The 13,997-nt window shown below is 38.4% G+C and overlaps 1 non-coding gene across 1 annotated transcript; it reads right to left on the bottom strand.

Moving 5' to 3' along the window:
• Nucleotides 1-6,020: 6,020 nt before the first annotated feature.
• LOC145401826 (5S ribosomal RNA) lies at nucleotides 6,021-6,139 on the bottom strand. Its single transcript, XR_013897668.1, has one exon. It is a non-coding gene; the product is annotated as a 5S ribosomal RNA (ribosomal RNA).
• Nucleotides 6,140-13,997: the final 7,858 nt, after the last annotated feature.

The raw sequence follows: 13,997 nt of genomic DNA, 5'->3' as shown, positions 1-13,997 counted from the left end.
GACCAGATGACCAGTTGGAGAGAAAACCAGGAAGCTTGGAGTACACTGACTAATAAACTCTTCCACTTGACTGCAGAGCGGTGTGCTGAGCTTGTTGCCCTTCTCAGGAAGTTCCTTGATATCTTCCGGGACACCCCAGGATGGACGGAAGTGGCACAGCATGACGTGGACGTTGGAGATGCCAGCCCTGTAAAGCAATCCCCCTACCGGGCTAGTCTGCAAAAGCATACCAGCATTCGAGAGGGACTGAACTACATGTTGCAGCAAGGGTTAATCAAGTCCTGTCAAAGTGAGTAGTGCTCCCCAGTCACAGTGGTTCCAAAACCTGATGGGTCACATCGCTTTTGTATTGATTATTGTAAAGTCATCTCCCTTACCAAGACTGATACTTACCCACTTCCTAGAGTAGATGATTGTGTGGACGCGATAGGCAGTGCTAAGTTTATCACAAAAATAGATTTAATGAAGGGATATTGGCAAGTCCCACTCACAGAAAGGGCCCAAGAAATTTCCTGTTTTGTGGAAAGTGGCAGGACTTATAAATGTAAGGTCATGCCCTATGGTATGAAGAATGCTCCTGCCACCTTCCAAAGGCTGATGAATGATCTCACCAAGGATGTTGAGAATTGTGTTACTTACATTGATGATGTTATTTTTAGCAACACCTGGGAACAACACTTGAGCCAATTAGTTGCCTTGCTTCAGAGACTGTCCTTTGCTAATTTAGTGCTTAATTTAGCTAAATGTGAATTTGTGAGGGCTCGAGTGCAGTGCCTAGGTTATGTGGTCGGTTTAGGCCAAATGAGTCCACCTGATGTTATAGTTCAGGCCATAGTCAATTCCCCCAGCCCAAAAATAAGAGAGAGTTGCAACGATTCTTGGGTATGGTAGGGTACTACAGACGTTTTGTCCTGAACTTCTCTGATCTTGTAGCTCCCTCACTGATTTGTTAAGAATAGGAGTCAAGTATGAGTGGAAGTCAGAATGTGAGGAAGCCTATTCTAAAGTCAAAGCCATCATGTCGAGTCACCCAGTGCTTCAAGCTCCCTATTTTGACAAATCTTTTAAATTAGCTGTCGATGCCAGTGGCCTTGGGGCCGGTGCAGTTTTTCTTCAGGATAATGATCAAGGCTTTGAGATGCCTGTGTGCTATTTTGGCAAAAAGTTCAATAAGGCCCAGAGAAATTATTCAACTATTGAGAAAGAACTCCTTGCACTCATTATTGCCCTTCTGCACTTCTCTGTGTATGTTGATCCAGGGTCAGGTGATATTGTAGTGTACACTGATCACCACCCTCTGAAATTTTTGTCCCGATTTAAGGACAAAAATCTTAGATTGACCCGCTGGGCCCTATTTTTGTAAGCATACGCCCTTGACGTAAGACATGTAAAAGGTGTTAGTAATGTTTTAGCAGATTACCTGTCCAGAACTTGTTTGTACAGTATCTAGAAATTTCCCCTTGGGAAATATCTTCTCTCAGGAAGGGAGGTGTAACTGGCGTAGTTACCACAGTAGCGAATGGAAGAAATAGAAGATAAGATGATAAGGAAAGGAGAGAGAAGCGAGCTGTTAAGAATATTAAATCTTTTTTCTTATCAGTTTTGCTGCCTGTAAAGGGTAACCCTAGTCCCCATGTGTATATACTTAGTGGTCAACTGGACTGATGACACACCAGATGTTTTTCTCACAAATTACACAGAAAATCCTTCTTGTCCTTGAACTGTGGATGTAGCTTATAGCGTGGGAGGAGCTAAAAGAGAGTATTTGCCAATACAAGCTTCAGTAACATTTGCTCCGCCTTCTTAATGGCACGTCACTGGGCTTGTGTAATTTGTGTAACTTCGCCATTGGCTCCCCTTGGTAGCAGGTGCCTCTAATGTTTCTGTAAGGACGGAGATTATTTTTAAGACAGCCTAGTGGTTAATTAGCTGAGAAAGGAGGAGTAAGTCTGCTTTATAAGGTCAAGGAAAATGTGAAGACATATTTTGTCACTTTTTGTACAGACACACATTTAGTCTCATTTTGTACACACATTCCTGTACACATTTTTGTACACATTTTGTCTCATTTACTGTGACGTTACACTTTTGTCAAATTGTGTTGCACTTCTCCCCAACACTACTCACTACATGACTTTGATTACAAAACACACTGTTTCTGCACCATTTCCCATTTTTGGTTCACTCCTCCATTTACACAAGTGTGTGATTTATATCTGGATTCAACCTTCGAAGTCTCCACGTTTCCTCGAGCTTTGTATGTATGTTTGTATGTATGTAGGTAGGTAGGTAGGTACTGCAGCTCGATACGCAGGTTCATCTATCCTCCTACATTCTAAACACTTATTCCAGGCTAACACCCACGTTCCAATTTTATACATGCTCGGGCTGTCTCAAACGAGACTGGTGTATTGGTATTACCAGGAATATTTTAAAAAGACAGTTGGTCATTTGGGAGATTAGTAAAGTTTGCTTTAACAAAATTCAATTTCTTGAATTATGCTATGTCCCAGCTGATTTCGAGCACGGGCCCATTAGGACTGTAGGCCACTTCTCTACTGACTGGTCAAACTCCTAGCGATACTTTGTTTATGGTTGATGCAATAACCCAGCAAATTAATACAAACTTTTCCATGCATATTATTTCAACAGGGTTTAGTATCGGTCCCTGAGGATCATGAGTTCAGAACAAAATAAAAATGTTCATTTTTCTTTTCGATTAGGTATTTGAAGAGGTTACTTTTCATTGTATCTTGTTTTCGATAGCAGTAGGATTTTTTAAAGGGTTTCCTTAGGTTTTACACTTGTGAGATGAAGCCAGGATTCAAAAAAGATTTCATGATGTTTAAATGGCTCCATGGACCATTTCAGTGGGGATACAATCGCATTTTCATACTTTGTCGTAATTTTCTTTTAGATCTTGGCCACAATTTGCTCTTTAAGTGTAAATAAGGAAAAGGATTATTCATTAAGACTTTCAGTTTAATCAACTTCTATTGTGTTCGAGCACTCTACCCAGTGAAACTGATATACATGTTCAGAAAACATTTATCTTTTAGTAAGGTAATGATTAACTCAAGACATACATGATTCTATGCACCTTAGTGAGGTGCTAAAAAATCCTTATTTGTTACCACACAAGGGTATACAAAATACTTCATATAAGGGAATAATAATCATTCGGAAAAAGGTAGCATACATGGGTGTTAAGGCTAGTACAGAAAAATTATCCCCATTCTCAGTTTTGGTTGAGAATAATTTAAAACAAATGAAACGACTAAAGACTTGTCTGTTGCAGATCCTCTGTATAGGATGGACTATAAGGTGTCTTGAAGACAAGGTTATATTATTCAAAAGATGTTATTTTAGAAACTGCTTTTTAAAGGTGGATTAATACTGTAATTTTATTTCTTTATATATTTGCAGCCATAATAACTGTTTCTACACTTTTCATTTGATTTTGTATTCTATAACTGGGGAATTTAATTAAAATAGATTAAAAATATTAGTGATTCATCTTCTAACTTCTCCTATAATAGCTCTTAGAACAGGAGCTATTTTAAGCGAACCTCTATTTAAGGGTCAACTCTCTCGTGTTTGCTTCTTTTCGAGGATATCATTCCACAGAGTAAGTCAACAACGCCTGAGATTGTTAGCTGCATATAAAGTTGAAAGCAATAAAGAGGACAGGGATGTAGTTGAAGGACGTTTGCATAGCCAAACAGTTAAGCTGTCCAACTACTCTGTGCCCTCACATGAAGGCGCCCTCTTGCAACACCACGTGATCTGTATAAAGTGGTTTCACTGTTTTAACACGAAATTAAAATGCTCATCAGAGTTTTAGAAGAAACCGTATAAGTATTCTTCTGAGGTGTCGTTTACCTTCAATTAAATAAATTCACTGCTACCAAACATTTATGTTTTAAACATTTTATGGTATCCAGCCTTCATCATCTAGCTTTTCTGTATCCCAAACAACCCTAAAGTAATGAAAATATAATGTTAATATGCTAAAAATAATTTGCTAAAAAAAAAATCTCCTCCTCTTGTTCTCGTTTTCGATAGGCCTAGGTCTAAAGTGGGAAAACGAATCTCATTTTTTTTTTTCAATCATAAAATATTTAATTTTCCAGTGATCATGGAAGCGATATTTATATTGATCAAAAAAGGTCGACCTTTCTATCTATCTGTCTGTTGACAGAGGCCTCAATTCCGTAAAGGGTGGCCAAAAATAAATAACCTCCATGTTGCCCTGTCCGCCTCCATTTCACTGTCCTCCCCAGCTCACATCCCCCCCCTCTCTCATATACCTTTTTACTCCATCCCTCCATCTCATCCTCGGCCTCCCTCTCCCCCCCTCTTCTTCATTCACATATGCATTCCAATTCTGTGTATTATTTCTAACAGCTTCTATCACATCTACTGTACATCCACACCACAACACTCCTTCACATCGTCATTTGTCATTCTGTCTCTCCATATATCTCCAAATGCTCCTCTTAAATAACTCATTTCCACTGGTGTCAAGCTTGATTTTTGTCCTTCCAACAAGGTCCAAACTTCACTTCCACACATTAGAGTTTGTATCACAATACTGTCATGCAGCAATTTTTTTTTCTTCCTTGCCCATTTCCCTATTTATCAACACTGCTTTCCAAGAGCCAAGAACGGTCATAGGTTAGAAATTGCTTAACTTTCGTATTTTTAAATCTGAAATTGACCAAACTTGGTGGAAGGGTTGAAGATTAGGAATGGGTGAAGTTATTAATTAGTCAAAGGTAAAGATCAAAGAACATAGTAAATTGGGGGGGGGGTTCTCAAAACCTGACTATTCAAATTGGATTAAACTTTATTTTTCAAGTTAGCCTAGGATTGTGTGATTCTTTTGGAGTAACAACAACCCAGACATCAAGGTCACAGACCATGGTGAACAAAAACACTTTTGAATCTGTTTAGACCAAATACAGCTGAGTGTCTCACAAGGATGAAGTATTTCAAGTTTGAGAGCAGGTTAGTCAAGGGTCAAGGACACTTGGCAGAGTCAAAGGTTTCGCCATATTACAAGTCAGATCCGAACCTCTTCGGACACGAAGGCGATTGTTAGCGTGAATGTTGATTGGGACAGTGGAAGTGGTATTACAAATGAGGCGCTGAGTTCATTACTGGGCTAAGCGCCAAAAGTACAAAACACCAGAAAATGAGTTTACAGTCTGACAACTTCAAAACTTTGATATCTCAGTAATTGCTTGTTATTTTGATGTGTGTGTGTTTTTTTAAATGTAGCTTATGGTATTTTCTTTATTGCAATAACCTCTGTTTTGCTCTATCTGTCATTAATCATGATGATATCGTGTGAAGAAGTAAAATTTTGCCTCCCACTGCTGGACAGATCAGCCAAGGAAATATTTTTATCCTACTAATAACTACAGCAATACATCATAAGATGTCAATAATATATTAGCATAATGTCCCAGGAGTGACATACTGTGGAATAAAGTCAAAGTTCTATGACATAAGTATTATTATTTTCACAATAATAGCAGTTGAAAGGTCGGAAACTTTGTGTGTGTTCTTCTCGGAGTTTTTGACCACCATTAAAGACGAACCACATCACAAACATCAAGAAAAACATAATAAATTATTATATTGCTAATAATAATATAAAAGTAAGACAGCATTCAATGTAAGAGGACATTATTAGAAATCCCCTGTAACCTGTATGATAAAAAAAAAAAAAAAATGAACCTGTAACCTGAATTAAAGAAAAAAAAAAACACTGCCATGAGTACCAGTAACTTCACAAACACAATGGCAATAATAATAATAGTAATAATGGTTAAAAAATAATATAATAATAATGGTTAAAAAATAATATAATAATAATGGTTAAAAAATAATATAATAATTCATTCATTCATTGCCAGACGCCATGTATCCCAGACGGGGTGGCCAAGGGCTTAGAGTTAATTGTTTTACAGGGAGGGGCACTAATCCTCCACCAACCCCATTTGACGTAGGGATGCCAACAGCATCTGGTGTTCCCAGGCGGTCACCCATCCAAGTACTAACCAGACCCAACGTTGCTTAACTTCGCTGATCGAACGGGAAGCGGTGTACTCAACGTGGTATGGCCGTTGGCAATATAATAATAATAATAATAATAATGAGAAAGCAGCAAGTTACTATGCACCACAGCTGCTGGTGGGAGTAGTGTCAGGTGTCAGCTTATTGGCTAGCTGCAGTGCAACCCGACCATCTGATTGGCTAGCTTCAAGGGGGGTAAGGAAAGGGGCTGGGATATTGCCTTGTAATGCTCTCACATTCGCTTCAGCACCACGGGGAGTCGACATAAGGAACATAGGAAAGGCTGAACTCATAGGAAAAGCGACCATACAGCTGGCAGAATTCTGGACCCAGTTGTCCGCCTTGAGCACTAGTGTGGAACCAGACTGTTTTTTTTGCTGCGTGGCACGACGGCGCAACACACGTCTACTTAACCAGGATTTTGACGCCTTTGTAGGTTGTTTCTGAACACTTTTTTACTTTCAACTTATAGAGTGATGGTTTAGCTACTTGTTGGTGCATGCAGGTGCTTGGCGGCCATTTTGGTGCTTAACCCGGTAATGAACTCAGCACCTCAAATCATCCCACCACACATCAAAACACGCGCTCTTCCGACGATCTGTTGTGTACCAACCTATGCAAGATAATACTGAATATGGAGATTTGCCTTCATATCGATATATACATGTAATAATATTTTGTCACTTCGTTATTACTACCAGCATAAATAGGAAGATGCAGGCAAAGAAGAAAATGGATAGACACAGGGATGAAGAAAGCATTCGGGAGAATAAGGAGATGAGGAACATAGCCAAGAAAGAGGTTGCTAAGGCAAAAGAAAAAGCATACCAGAAGCTGTACAAGAAGGTGAGTAGTAGAGAAGGGGAAGAAGACCTGTACCGATTAGCGAGGCAGAAAGACAGAGCTGGGCGGGATGTGCAGCATGTTAGAATGATAATGGATGCAGATGGCAATGTACTGACAAGTGAGGAGAGTGTACTAAGAAGGTGGAAGGAGTATTTCGAGGAGTTGATGAATATAGAAAATATGAAAGAGGGAAGGCTGGAAGAGTTGGAGGTAGCGAGTCAGGAAGTGTAAGAGATCAGCAGAGAGGAATTGAGGAATGCCATGAAGAGGATGAAGGATGGCAAGGCAGTGGGCTCAGATGGTATACCAATGGAAGCATGGAGGAGCTTAGGAGAGATGGCTGTGATGTGGTTTACCAGATTGTTTTAAAAATCCTGGAGGGTGAGAGGTTGCCAGAGGAGTGGAGAAAAATATTCTAGTTCTGATTTTCAAGAACAAGGGTGATGTGCAGTGCTGCAGCAACTGCAGAGGTATAAAGCTGATCAGCCATGCCATGAAGATATGGGAACGAGTGGTGGAAGCTAGGCTGCGAAGAGAAGTGAGGATCTGTGAGGAGCAATTTGGTTTCATGCCAGGGAGAAGCACTATATATATATATATATATATATATATATATATATATATATATATATATATATATATATATATATATATATTCTGTGTTTGTACGTGTGTGTGTGTGTGTGTGTGTGTGTGTGTGTGTGTGTGTGTGTGTGTGTGTGTGTCCTCCCAAGGCAACAGAAAGGCAACTATAACTCTTTCGACTTTGTCTGAGGAATAATAGACAATATTTCCTTTTATGACTACAGCTTATGCAAACGTTACCAAAGTTATGCAAAAAAACTTGTCAGAAATATAGTGAAAATTTAATATCTTTAATTCTGTGACAAACAGTCCTCATTAAAAGTTAGAGATGTTCCAGTAATATCTTAAAATATTTCCTCTATACTTACTATAAATCTGTATGAGTATGACAAACCTGCAGTCCATATAACAATGAAATTTTGAGAGGCAATTTTTCTTTACCGTGAAATTGACAGGAAAAAAAATGTTTCATAACCAGGATTTACTGATACACTCTCTTTCTTGCGAGACTGTTCTTAATCTAAATCACCCCCTGGGCATTGCTGGTAGGCTGCTACTGTTGTTCATGGAAGTGTTCGCTAACTACCATGGATCAACTGGAAAACTATGAATTCACTTACAATTTGCAGCTTAAACCTTTGTCCGGGTACAGCTAGCAGTGCCATACAACAGGGGACTTGGATGTAAAGCTGATTGTTGCTGGTCACGTTCGTGGGGAAGGTTGCTGTAATGACTCTCGTGCAGATGATATAGGCATTATTCTATGCCTCTGTCACTCATCGGCGTATCATGTCATAAAAAATAAGTTAGTTTATAACTTGACCAGTTTCTTTTTCGTGATAATATGCGAATTGTAATAGAGATGACTGGAACTGTGTGTTGACTTCATAGTTCTGTATGTTGTTCAAAAGGAAGAAATGCGCTTATATACTGGCCTTATTCTGTTATGAAAAGATGGAGGTGCTGTCGAGGGACGCCTTCACGTGGTGACACTGTTATGAGTCCATATTATATTTACAAATCATAATAGATAGATAGATAGACAGCTCTATGCGAGCATGGGAATGGGAAATGATCTTGCAAGTTAAACTGAGGAAAAGCTGATGACAGATTAGGAAGTAGCAATGTCAGGAGATGATGCAGGTAGTTTGTCAGCGCAATACCAGGAGAATAAAGCCTAGTGACATACACACATACTCACACACAGGTTTCTGGAACTTTCCAACCACAGTGTAACACACGTGACACGACCCCTGTTTCACCAGAATTTAGGAAAGAGAGCTCAGAAGGAGACAGGCCATAGAACAGGCAGGTAGTAGGGAGAAGGAGCCTAGCAACATGGGAGAGAGAGAGAGAGAGAGAGAGAGCGAGACAAGGAGGTAGCTAGCGGGACTCTACTTTCTACTTCACTCATGTGAGAGACTTTGTTAATATTTCCAAAACAAATAAAAATAGTCCCATACTATTCTTTACCTCTCCTGTCATTGCATGACAAAAGGGAACCAAGATTATCTACTTACAAACAACTCAGTTATAACAACCGCTCGTCTACAAGTTCAATATATATATAACTTCTCTACAAGTAACTACAAAGTCCTTTTTTGTGACATTTGGTGGTCAGTGAATTTCTACAAAAGCAGGAGACACTCTACAAGATTAGCTTCAGTTCTACAATGAATTCCTACAAAATACAAGCCCACGAGTGTACAATTGATTCTTCATTATGAAGAGTGAAAACAAAACAAAAAAATACCTCTCACAACCAACAACTCACAACCAGCTCCTGAAAGAATTCTCTCCAACCCCTCCTCTATCTCCACGATCATCGTGCTGATTTAGCAGTGATCACACAACGTCTTGCCAGTAGTTTAACAATATATTGATACAAACAATCGTGCAATTTCTATGACGAACCAACGAACTACAACCATCTACAATCAACTACAAGTAACAACTCCACGAGTCGTCTGTATAATCTGCACGCACCTACAAGTAATGACAGTCTTCATCCTACAACGAGTAAATCACAAGAAAAAAGGACCGAGAATATATCAAGAAAGAAAAAACAAAACAAACGAATGAAGAGTGAGATACGACTCACAACTCACAACCACCAGACCTCACCCTCCTCTCTCTGCTACATCCACCCAACCTCCACCGCTGACGCAGGAGTGAAGAGGTCAAGACGACGAAGCAAATACCAAGCCCATATTCACAACTCATCTTACTCACTCATCTTCACTCAAGTTACTCATCGCTACTCGTTTACTCACCACAGCTACCAGTGTGGGAAGTCGACGTCACCATACGTGTGCTGAGACGACGACAAGCCGTGTGTCTGACACCCCACAACACGTCAATCAACCCGTGAAGAACAACGCTATCACCACGTGCAACACCACTCACACCATTTCCACCACGGTAAAAATTAGTGAGTTACATAGTTACTTCATTCATACGATACACAGTGATAGACAACACATTTTGCACAAACATATAAAACGTGCTGTATAGTTACAACTTAAATTCATATACCTACTTCAGTTATCATCATAATTCAATCATTAAATACTTGTACCAACAATAAATATTCTACACTGTATATATTCATTCATTTATTATAGCATTTATTTACTACCAACGAGTGTTACCATTTATACCTACATAAAATACGTGTTTCATACATACAGCTATACATTATTATATCTACAAAGGGATAAAGAAAATATACCATCACAGTTACTCAGTGAGCGATTAAAAGAACTGTATTAAACATTTATTAATTAAAGCTACCTAGTGGAAACATATAAATTAAGTTACAAGGTAAACTAGAGAAAAAAAAAAATGGCCAACACAAATGACGTTAGCAAGAGTGAACATCTTCAACACAATCGTGAAGACAATGATTTCCACACAGTGCTGACACACATATTACCCACGATAGGTACAAGTGAACAACAAGTCAGTGTATATAGTTAATGCTTTATATAGTGTATATATTTTTTATATAAAATAACAAAATATGGGACTATATAATATCATTTTCAATAATATCTGTGCAATATAAACTAAACTTTAAAAAAGTATTCCAAGGAAATTAGCCAGTAATTATGCAACCATGAACAACATAGAAAAAGCATACACAAGCGAAGAAAAACAAACTATAGAAAATCAATACATACAAAAAAAAAAAAAAATGAAAGAAAAAGTCAGAAAGAAAAAAATGAGAGAAATAGAGTAAGATTACATAACAAACGATATGTAACAATTATGTAACTCCATATTATAATTATGTAACGACAAACGATTGCATTATGTTACACTTATTACAATTATGTAACTACAAACGATATGTAACAATTATGTAACGACAAACGATTGCATTATGTTACATTTGCTACAATTATGTAACTACAAACAATATGTACCATTTATGTAACAGCTGCATTAACAAGATGTAACTTTTATGTAACTTTAACTACAATTATGTAACTACAAACAATATGTACCATTTATGTAACAGTTGCATTAACAAGATGCAACTTTTATGTAACTTTAACTACAATTATGTAACCACAAACGATATGTAACAATTATGTAACGACAAACGATTGCATTATGTTACACTTACTACAATTATGTAACTACAAACAATATGTACCATTTATGTAACAGTTGCATTAACAAGATGTAACTTTTATGTAACTTTAACTACAATTATGTAACTACAAACGATATGTAACAATTATGTAACGACAAACGATTGCATTATGTTACACTTTGGCAATTAACAGTTGCATTAACAAGATGTAACTTTTATGTAACACTAACTACAATTATAAGGCCAAGACACTTATGTAACAGTTGCATTAACATAATGTAACTACAATTATAAGGCCAACACATGTATGCATTTCACTACAAAAACCCAAGTACATACTGTATTACAGTTAAATAATATACTTTAATGCATTTATTCAAATATGTATACAACTTGTTTAAAATGTAATATTACTAAATAATCACTATTTTCTATAAATATTATATGTATACAATATTCATACAGTTATGTTACTTTTACAATATTATGTATTTCACTTAATTAGCTTATAAGTTCATTATAATGTGTATATAATATGTATTAATATGTTAGGACTATTAACTGTCGATGGTACGCCATTTTCGCGTGACCGAGCAATATGTTAGGACTCCATATTATAATTACAAATCATAATAGATAGATAGATAAATAGATAGATAGACAGCTCTAGCGAGCCTGGGAATGGGAAATGAGCTTGCAAATTACACTGAGGAAAGCTGACGATAGATTACGAAGTGGCCAGTAAGGAGATGATGCAGTTAGTTGTCAACAATCCACCGGTGAACAAAGCCTTAGTGACCATACACACACATACACACATACACACAGGCTTCTAGAACTTTCCACTCACAAGGAACACACGTGATACGTCTCCTGTTTCACCAGAATTTAGGAAAGAGAGGCAGAAAGAAGCTAGCGATAGAAGAGACAGGTCGCAGGGAGAAGGGCTTAGCAACTTGGGAGAGAGACAGAGAGAGCGAGACAGATAGCTAGCTAGCGGGACTCTACTTTATACTCCGCTCTGTGTGAGAGACTTTGTTAATATTTCCAAGACAAATAAAAATAGTCCCATACTATTCTTTTCCTCTCCTGTCACTACATGACAAATGGGAAAGAAGATTATCTACTTACAAAGCTACTCAAATATAACAACCGCTCGCCCACAAGTCTAATATATATAACTCAACTACAAGTAACCACAAAGGAGTTACAAAGTCTGTTATGACACTCCTTCGCACTTCATCATTTCGCACTCGATCCATACGTGTCACTCCACACATACTCCTCAGACACCTCATCTCCATTACATTGAAACTTTTCCTCTCTGCTACACCCATACTCCATGTTTCAGCCCCATATAACACAGTCGGTACCACAACACCCTCATACAACCTTCTCTTTACATCCATTCTAAGCGAACGACATCTAAACACTTTTTTCATTCCTCCCAGCACCTTTCCTACTTCATTTATTCTAAACTTCACTTCTGCATCTATTCTTCCATCCACAGCAACATGTGATCCTAGATATTTAACCCGCCCCGTCCCAACCACTTTTTGACCACTGGTACCCCCCAATCCCGACCATTTTTTGACCCTTTTTTTTTTTTTTTTTTTTTGCTAAAACTTTCGCTTTTGGTGAGAAACATCGAAAATTCATAGAGAAATCGCTCACCTGAGGTTTAAAATACTCATTACAGGTAGGAGAGCCTCCTTACCTTACTGGGTTTTCTATCAGGCTGGCACCAAAGAAAACGAGTTCTATGGGAGGATAACTATTTCACACCACTCATAAACGGTATTTATTTATTTACTGTTACGAATTTATATGTAGTACAAGAGTATATTGGTTTTCAAGCAGTAATATAGGCATTATAAGCATTGTTTCACTCACTAATACCTGACCTTTTTTGCCACATTACCTGATCATCATTTCTAACTGTTTCTTCCTCTAATGCTATGTAAAGTTTGTCCTCCACATTGTCATTGATTGGGGAATCACTCTGGCCCTGAATTTCGTACCGTGGCATGACATGGCTATACTGGCCAGGTCACTGATAACAGGTGAATTGCTGAGACAATGGCATGCAGGGGGGGAGGAGGTCATGCTGGGTAAGGCATTGTCTCTGCCTGGCATCTTGTTGAGGAAGGTGTCACGTGTATACGTACCAAAAATGACTCGCGAAAATTGAAAATTGTGGAAATTATGAACCTTGCAATTGCAGGACATTGAAGTACGTCCCCGGGATTAGCTGTGACAAAACGTGAGGACGTGGAAGTACGTCCCCGGGACGCCGCGGGTTAAAACACTCTACCTCCTCAAGCAACTCGCCATTCAAAGCTATATTCATCCCCCTACCATCTATCAACCTCGTACACTTCATCCTTTACTCTTACTCTCATTTACTTTCAATTTCCTCCTTTCACACACCCTTCCAAACTCCTCTACCAACTGTCTCAATCTCTCCTCTGAACCAGCCACTAGTGCAGTATCATCTGCAAACAGCAGCTGCTTCAGATTCCACTCTCCACCATCAACATTCACCAGACTCACACCTCCACCTAAAACTCTTGCATTCACCTCCCTTACAACACCATCCATATAAATATTAAACAACCAAGGCGACATCACACATCCCTGTCGCAGCCCAACTCTCACAGGAAACCATTCACTCACAGCATTTCCCACTCTTACACACGCTCTACTATTTACACAAAAACTTTTCACCTCTTTTAGTAACCTACCATCAAGTCCATACAATCTTAAAACAGTCCACAAAGCCTCCCTATCAATTCTATCATACGCTTTTTCTAAATCCATGAATGCCCAAAACACATCCTTGCCTTTCGCTAAATACATTTCACACACCTGTCTCACAGCA

This window comes from Coenobita brevimanus, chromosome 56, assembly GCF_032717465.1.
Source record: "Coenobita brevimanus isolate Jiangsu-jjx chromosome 56, ASM3271746v2, whole genome shotgun sequence".
In the NCBI taxonomy this organism is placed as follows: Eukaryota; Metazoa; Arthropoda; class Malacostraca; order Decapoda; family Coenobitidae; genus Coenobita; species Coenobita brevimanus.
This window is presented reverse-complemented; position numbering and strand designations above follow the sequence as displayed.